The sequence below is a fragment of the Vombatus ursinus genome, unplaced genomic scaffold (assembly GCF_900497805.2).
Source record: "Vombatus ursinus unplaced genomic scaffold, bare-nosed wombat genome assembly UNPS02010980.1, whole genome shotgun sequence".
Taxonomy (NCBI): Eukaryota; Metazoa; Chordata; class Mammalia; order Diprotodontia; family Vombatidae; genus Vombatus; species Vombatus ursinus.
The window spans coordinates 2327307-2335543 of record NW_020950758.1 but is presented as its reverse complement, the minus strand read 5'-3'; the positions used below and the strand labels follow the sequence as shown (position 1 = coordinate 2335543).

At 37.5% G+C, this 8237-nt stretch overlaps 1 pseudogene; it reads right to left on the bottom strand.

Annotated features, from left to right (window-relative positions):
• Positions 1–1715: 1715 nt before the first annotated feature.
• The window catches only part of LOC114038352, a 93648-nt pseudogene continuing 87126 nt past the window's right edge, over positions 1716–8237 (bottom strand).

Below are 8237 nucleotides of genomic sequence, written 5' to 3'. Positions count from 1 at the left end.
GTCTGGCCCCTGAAGGATGCTTGTTTTCCCTGAGCTGTGCCAGGGTGGTGGTGGTCTGGACTATTTTCTTTATGTCCTGGATGATGCTTCTTTGCACTAGGCTGTGCTGAAGCATGTGGAAGTCTGGCTTCTGTAGGAAGCCTGTTTTCCCTGGGCTACACTGAAGCATGTGGAGATCTGGTCCCTGGAGGTTCTCTGTTTGCCTTGGACTGTGCTGAAGCACCATGGCTGTTCTCAGTGCTGAAATCTGCCTGGTCCCCTGGCTATGCTGAAGCAACTGGGTGATCTTAGTGATTGTGCTTGCCTGCCTCACCACACTGGGGCTCAGGATCTTCCACTGGTTTGGTGAGTTGGGACTTGCTGCTGGCTTGCTGAGATGCTTCCTGTCCTGGACTTGCCAATGCTCAAAGTCTCCCAGGCTAAAACACCATTCTGCTCCATCTTTCTGCTGGCTACACTGTTCCAGGATTTGTTCTTGGGTGCTGTTTTATGATTCTTTCAAGGTGAATATGGGAGAACTATAGTAATTTACCGCTTACTCCATCATCTTGGCTGCCAGAAGTTGAGTCCCGATTCTGATTTTTAAGGAATTATTTTCTTCACTAAGGTTTTGTATTTTTTTTTAATTTGGTACATTTTTTTAAAATTAGTTATTATCTTCAACATTTGTATGCCTCTTTTACCAAATCTCTTCTCATTATAACTTCCGTAACTCTCATTTCCTTCCCCTGCTTTTCTTCTAATACTCTTGTTTGATTTTAAAATAACTTTTTGCTCTTTATATCTTTTTCTTTAGTTCTTCTAGGAATTTTTGTTGGTCTTGTGTACCAACTGCATTTTGCTTTAAGGATTTGTTTGTAGATGTTTTCACATTATTATTTTCTTCTGAGTTTGTGAATTGAACTTCCCTATAACCTTAGTAGTCTTTTATGGTTAGGTTATTTTTGTTGTTGTTGTTGTTGACATTTGCTTCTTTTTTCCAGCCTATTTCTTGATTTTAGATTTTATGTTAGAATTGAGTTCTGCTCACCTGGTCATGGGGATAGAGGCTGTCCCAGTTTGGGGGCTTTTTTACCATGCTTTCCCCCCTTTTTTAAAACTTAAATAATATTTATTACACTTTCTATTTACACCTCTGTTTTAAAAAAAATCTGATACTCCACAACTAGAAAATACAGGAAGTATTTAATCAATAGAAATAGTCAATCTTCAAAATAACTAGTGATTCTTAATGGATGCAAACAGTAGAGTATCTTTAGTTTCAACATAACACAGTAAGAATGACTATAATTTATTCCCAAATTATCTGATCTATCAGATATGTCTTAGGAATTGACTAAGGCACAAAGAGGTTAAAGGATTCATCCTTGGTCAAATAAGTTTTAAGTGTCCAAGGTAATATCTGAACCCAGATCTTTCTAGATTAGTGCTCTATCCCCTCTACCCTGCTGCCTCTATAAGTAATGCAAATAAAAGCTAATAAAAAAAAATGCAAAAATTGAAATAAAATACTAACCATTTTTTCCTAAAGAAAAAGAATAAAAAAATTCCAAAAAGCAAATTGTACTAGAGATAATTAAAATGGACTAAAATATTCATTTTCTCAGAAAAAATGTACAAAAATAAAATTTTAAATACATTTCACAAGCCATGTGTTAACACTCTGAAGCATTTCATACATAAGGTTCTGTGGTTCTACTTTAAGTACATCACATTTAGAAAAAAAAATAAGTTAACACAATCATTTGAATCGGCTGCCTGAACACCGGACAAGGTTTATTCTCTTTTTCAGCTTCTTAGCACATGTAAAACATGTCATAAAATGTCCTTTCCTTTCATGGACAATGCAGTCATTTTTAGGTTGACTCTGAGAAATGACACAGGGTTGTACTGTACCGGGGGAAGAATAGATTCCATACTTTTTTTCTTTGTCTTGAACTTCTCTCTCAAATTCTCCAGCATCTTCCCGACAACTACAGATACTTTTAGATGTCAATGGCTGGGAATAATTCTCACTTTCTTGGCAGTCTGATGACTGTACTATTTTTTCATCGCTTCCCTCAACACATGAATGTTGAGAGTCATTCATTTTATTTTTTCTGCAATCTGTAATGACAAAGCCCTCTTCTTCCCCTTGGGTGGGGCTTTCTAGTTTGCCTTAATCTGACACTTCACCTTTCTCCTCAGGAAGCTAATTCTCTCACAAAGCCCAGTATCTGTAGCAATGTGGCAGAAGCGGAGAGTTCGTTTTATCACAAGAAGTACACTTCCAATAGTTAGCTAAGGCTACTTCAGGGTCTTCATCAAACAAGGCAGTGTCACTCTCCTCTGCCTGATATATGATTATTTGGTATATCTCATCATCTATCTCTCTGAGTTCTTGTTCTTCTTAATTTTGACTATAACCCTCTGAATCAACAGACTCAATTTCAAACTAAACGCTGAACTGGTCTGAAACTGAATCATCTGAATTTTCACCTAATACACTAGTTTCACTACTTAAACTTGAAACAATTTCTGTTGAGTCACAACTACTGCTTTGTTCACAGCATATTTCACTTATGACACATAGGGTACAGCCTTCATCAAATATAAGAGAAATACTATCTGACATACCATTTTCTGTGTCTTTCACCAAGGAACTCATCTGAATTTTCTTCTGTTTCACTATGTTCTCTTTCTAGATGAGTTGGTCTAGAATTCAAATTTGGTGATGGATTTTCTTCCTTCAATCCTTGCATAGACTCCTTTTGACCACTTCCAATTTCAAGCTTGACACCTGGTTTCATTCATAGATGTATTTGGACTAGCAAATTCTTGTTGACTAACTGCTATCAAGTTTTTAGAAATCATTGCATATAATCTCCTATGTTCTTTCACAGAGAAGCTTGGTACCTCAAACAGATCTCCAAGAAGGTCATCTGAACAATAGACAACATGCATTTTATCACATAATTGTTTTGACATAATATGCTGGCCAAGATAGAATATAAATTCTCTCATTGTGAGTGTCTTTCTGTGTAGCAGCAAATTTCAACAACTTCAAAAGCAATGGTTTTGGTATCACCAGAGCCTCTTGTTCTAAAGCTGGTATTCATGAGGTGCTTAAGACACCATCTATATCAGAAGATATTTTGGTATTGCACACTCGCCTGGATAAGAATGGGAAGAGATCTCTTAAATCTGACAGGGGCAGGGCATGGCTCCTTCAACTCCAGAGTTTAGGAGTTGGCTTCTGGCCATGCTGGTGATGGCCCATGCACCCAGTGGAATGGGGCCATACTACCTTTGGAGGGTGGTTTCTGGTGCTATGCCCCTTTTATCAGACCCTGGAAGTGCTTTGGTAGGAGGTGAGAAGTGAGCTAAGGCTATTTCAGGGTCTTTATCAAACAAGGCAGTGTCACTCTCCTCTGCCTGATATATGGTTATTTGGTGGTGTCTAAGCACTCAGGGAATCCTTGAGCAGACCTATCCACCATGCTGTTTTCACAGATAGTTCTGGGGGTGGGGTCTGAAAATTTTCAGTTCTTCCAAGTTGCTGTGATCTATGGCAAGGTATGGCCACTGCTCTCTTGGTCTATGCTTGGGTCCTTAAGAAGTGCCTCTGATTACTAGCAAGCATGACTGCATACCCCCCTGTAACCATGATCCAGAACTAGAGCTCCCACTCCTTTGAAATCGTAAAAACTCCCTCTGTCCTCAAACTGCAACCTAAATCTAGGTAATTGCCAATGGAGTTGTCAAATGGTACCTAGTCTTGAACCCAGTGCTATCCCAGCATCAACTATAATTCACTTCTTACCAGATGTTCAGTCTCCTTACCAGCTGTGGGTAATGAGCAATCCCAGTACAACTGCTGTTGTCCCTGCTCCCCTCTTCTACAAGACCTGCAACTGGTGTTGCTACAGCATCCCACTGCCACAGGCCTCTCCTTCTGACCTCCCAAATTATCCTGGGCTGGAAAAAATTATCTCACCCTGAGCTTCGGTGGCTATTCCATTTTTGATTCCTGTTGACATTTTATTTTAAAGTTGTCTAGAGGGGAACATTGGAAAGGCTCTACTAAAGCTCTGCCATCTTGGGGCTCCTCTTTTTTTGTTTCTGTTTATTTTTTTTAAATTAGTGTGCTGTAGCCATTTCTTTAACATAACGGATAGTAGAAGAAGCATCTTGGTTGACCAGTAGATAGAATTATGGGCCTCCAACTGGGAAGACCCGAGTTCAAATCTTACCATAGACACTTTCTAGCTATGTCCCTGAGCAAGTTACTTAAACTCTATATGTCTTAGTTTTCTCAATTATAAAATGGTGATAATAATAGCACCTACATCCTAATGTTGTCATGAGGATAAGATGACACATAGTGAAGTCTTTGGCACAATATCTGGCCCATAGTCAATGCATAATAAATACTTCTACTATCATTATCATCATCATCATCATCATCATCATCATCACCACCATAACATAATCACCAACATCATTATAAATTAAATTGCTGAATGGTACTAAAAATTCCTATGAGTAGAGTCTCTTCCTCAGTTTAAGGAATGGTGTGTCCAGGACATTTTATCTCAATTCAATCAACTGATTGGTAAGCATTAATTAGGCAACTATTATGTATGAGATACTTAAGACTAAAGAAAAAAAATGAAACAGCTGTGCCTAAAAAGACCTTACATACCAATGGGAAAACTACCATGCTTATATAGATACACAAACAAAATACAAATGGGGTTATTTTGTAGAAAAGCCAGTGAGGACTGTAAAGAACAGTGAACACATCCTTGTCAAAGGTACTAGTTGAGCCACTATTTTAAGGAAACTCAGAATTCTAGAAGGAGGAAATGAGGAGGGAGGGTATGCCAAGCAAAAATAAAGACCTATAGCACAATAGTTTTAGTTTTTATGACTTTCAAATTCATTCTGACACATACTTTTCTGGTAATTATTCATCATTAATCTACATGAACCTTCTAATGCTGTATCTTTCTCTCTCTCTCCCCTCCACACAAACATACATATATGTACAAATAAACACATGCACATATGTACAGTTTTCATATACCTTACAGTCCACCACACACACACATTTGCCATATACTTTGTGATCCAGTGACAATGGCATTCTTGATGTTCCTTGAATAAGACTCTCTATCTCTCAAATCTGGGAATTTTCCATGGCCCTTCCCCGTAGCAGGAATACTCTCTTTTCATGTCTTTTCCCTGGTTTCCTTGACTTCCTTCAAGTCTCAACTAAAATCCCACTATTTATATCTAGGAAGCTTTTCCAAATCTCCCCTTAATCCCATTGTCTTCCCTTTGTTGAACATTTCCAACTTACCTTATATATAATTTATTTGTACATAGTTATTTGAATATTGTCTTCCCCATCAGAATGTGAGCTCTTTGAGAAGAGGGACTTTCTTTTGCCTTTCATTGTATCCCAAATAGTTTCTGTCACACAACAGGCCCTGAATGAAATTATACTGATGGACTGACTAGTCTGTATTTAAGAAATTTGACATAATTGGCACAAATGGGGAGGGGACTGAACTGGGAGTAAACAGGGCTTTATCTCTTCCAGTAGATATTTCTTGGACTTGGACAAGTCATGACCATTCCCTGTATCTCAGTTTCCACTTCTGAAAAATGGTGGGGTTGTATACTTATGCTTCATATCTACACTAGGTTCCCTTTGCAATATATTTCATGAAATAATCAACTAAAGAAACTGGGATTATGTACCTTTAAAAATGTTTAAGGGAGGCAGCAAGAGGATTCCTTTCCTCAAATATCCAAATTACTGACATGTGGGAGAGGTTAGATTTCTCATTAGCATGGTAGCTAAGGAAACCCAGCAGGGATCATATGGATTATGTACCAAATGGGAAAAAATGTATCACCATCAGCACATGGAGGTGGGAGGTTAGCTGAGGTATTTATGGTTAAGGTAGGATGACTCTGTAAGTATCATTTCTAGTCTTCTTTTGTGTGAATAGTCTCTGGGCTCCCCCAGAACCTTGACATCCTGAGAGAAAGTCATTTCATCTTGTAGCTGTTTTTCTTTCTCCCAGCTGTCTGTTTGTTTGTTTTTCTGCAGTGAATGGTTTCATTTATACTAGGTAGGAGAAAAGTTCTCCAGAAGTCAGTCTGCAATCAACTGGCCATTCAGATGCAAACTAGCTTACATTTTTGCTACTTTGATTTTTCAAAGATAGTGTCCCTGTCACTGATGGGCCATGTTGGAGAAACTGCGCTTTAACATTTGGCCCAGAAATGATTATTAATAATTTGAGGTATGGGGCAGCTAGGTGATGCAATGGATAGAGCACCTGCCCTAGAGTCAGGAGGACCTGAGTTCAAATCTAGTTTCAACCACTTGACACTTACTAGCTATATGACCCTGGGCAAGTCACTTAACCCCATTGCCTAGCCAAAAAAAAATGGGGGGCAGCTAGGTGGCACAGTGGATAGAGCACCAGACCTTGAGTCAGGAAGACCTGAGTTCAAATCCAATCTCAGACCTGACACTTGACATTTACTTTCTGTGTGACCCTGGGCAAGTCACTTAACTCCAATTGCCTCACCTAAAACAAAACAACAAAGGATTTGAGGGATAAAGGGATTATCCAGAATGGAGAGATCAACATTGGGAAGGGCCTCAAATATATACAATATGAATGAAATTTAAAAAAAAAAATAGGATGTTTAACCTAGTAAAAGAAGAGTTAAAGTAGACAAGCTAAATATTTTCAAATATTTGAAAAGCTACTACGTGGAATGGAGATTAAATTTGGTATATTTCATCCCAAAGTGTAAGGTTAAGAACAACAGGTATAAATTACAGATAGAATGATTTTGACACATCACAGATGCTTAATAAACAACATAGATCACTATTTGTCAGCAGTGATATATAGATATAGATATATGGATAAAGATAGTTATGTGTATATGTGTATTATATGCATATATATACATATATACATATATATACATATATATAGAGAGAGAGATTTAGAGAACTATATTATTATGGTTAGATACATAGGTATACAAACATGTCACTGTATATATATATATATATATTATATATGTGTATATGTGTTTGGTTATGATAAACATAAAAAGAATAAATACAAATGAGTGCCATATAGTTAAATACAAGTTAATTTTGGAAGGAGAGACAGAAATAGTTGATGGAATTTTAAAAAAAAAGCTTTATGGGAATATCAATGCTAAAGGGATTCTATGAAGTGTTGGAACAGTGGCTGGAACATAGTAGGGATTTAATAAATGTGTATTGATTGCCTGAGGTGGAGATTAGGAAAGAGTGAATTCTAGACTTCAGAGACAGTCATTGCAAAGGTACCGAGGTAGGAAATGGAGGGTCTCGAATGAGGAACAAAGAAAATGCTTGTTTGTTTTGATCACAGAAGAAGGGAAAACAAAGTGCAACAAGTCTGGAAGGAAAGATTGGGGCCAGATTGTGAAGAGTTCTAAAAGGCAAACAGGAAATTATATTTCATTCTGGAGGCAAAAAGAAACCAGTAGAGTTGGACATCTGAAATGATTTTATTAGTGAGACAACAGACGAGGAGGGGAGTGGAATGCAGATAGATACAAAGAGACAAATTTCAGTTTAACAGAATGATGTAATATAGTTATATAGTGATAGTCTTCCTTACAAAAGAAACTGACCAATAACAAAATGGGTTGATCTGATGGACAAAAGGGGAACAATAATAATACTTGATATTTCTCTAATGTTGTGGCCTTTATAAAACATGATGCATGCAATATTTCATTCAAAGACTGCTTAAGTCTATGAAATCAGGCCTTAGGGGCTCAAAGAAATGAATAATTCAGGTAAGTTCTTAACATTCATCTTTTAAGGCCCTGTTATGTGCCAGACAGGCCCTGTTATAGCAGTGTGGGTAGACAGACAAATATGGAAGAGTCTCTGCCCTTAAGAAATATGAATTCTACTGGGGAAAATAATGCTTAATCAGTGAAGTATGTATGCATGTATGTATGTAGGTATGTAGGTAGATACATAGGTATGTGTGTATATCTATGTATGTGTGTTTGAATGTATTCATGAGTATATACATAAATATAAATTCATAACTAAATTTTGGACAGGAGTGATGTAGGGGGGAGGTTTTGAGTTGAGCCTAGAAATGTCAGGAAGCCTAACAGACTGAGGTTAAGAAACATTGAATTCTAAGTAT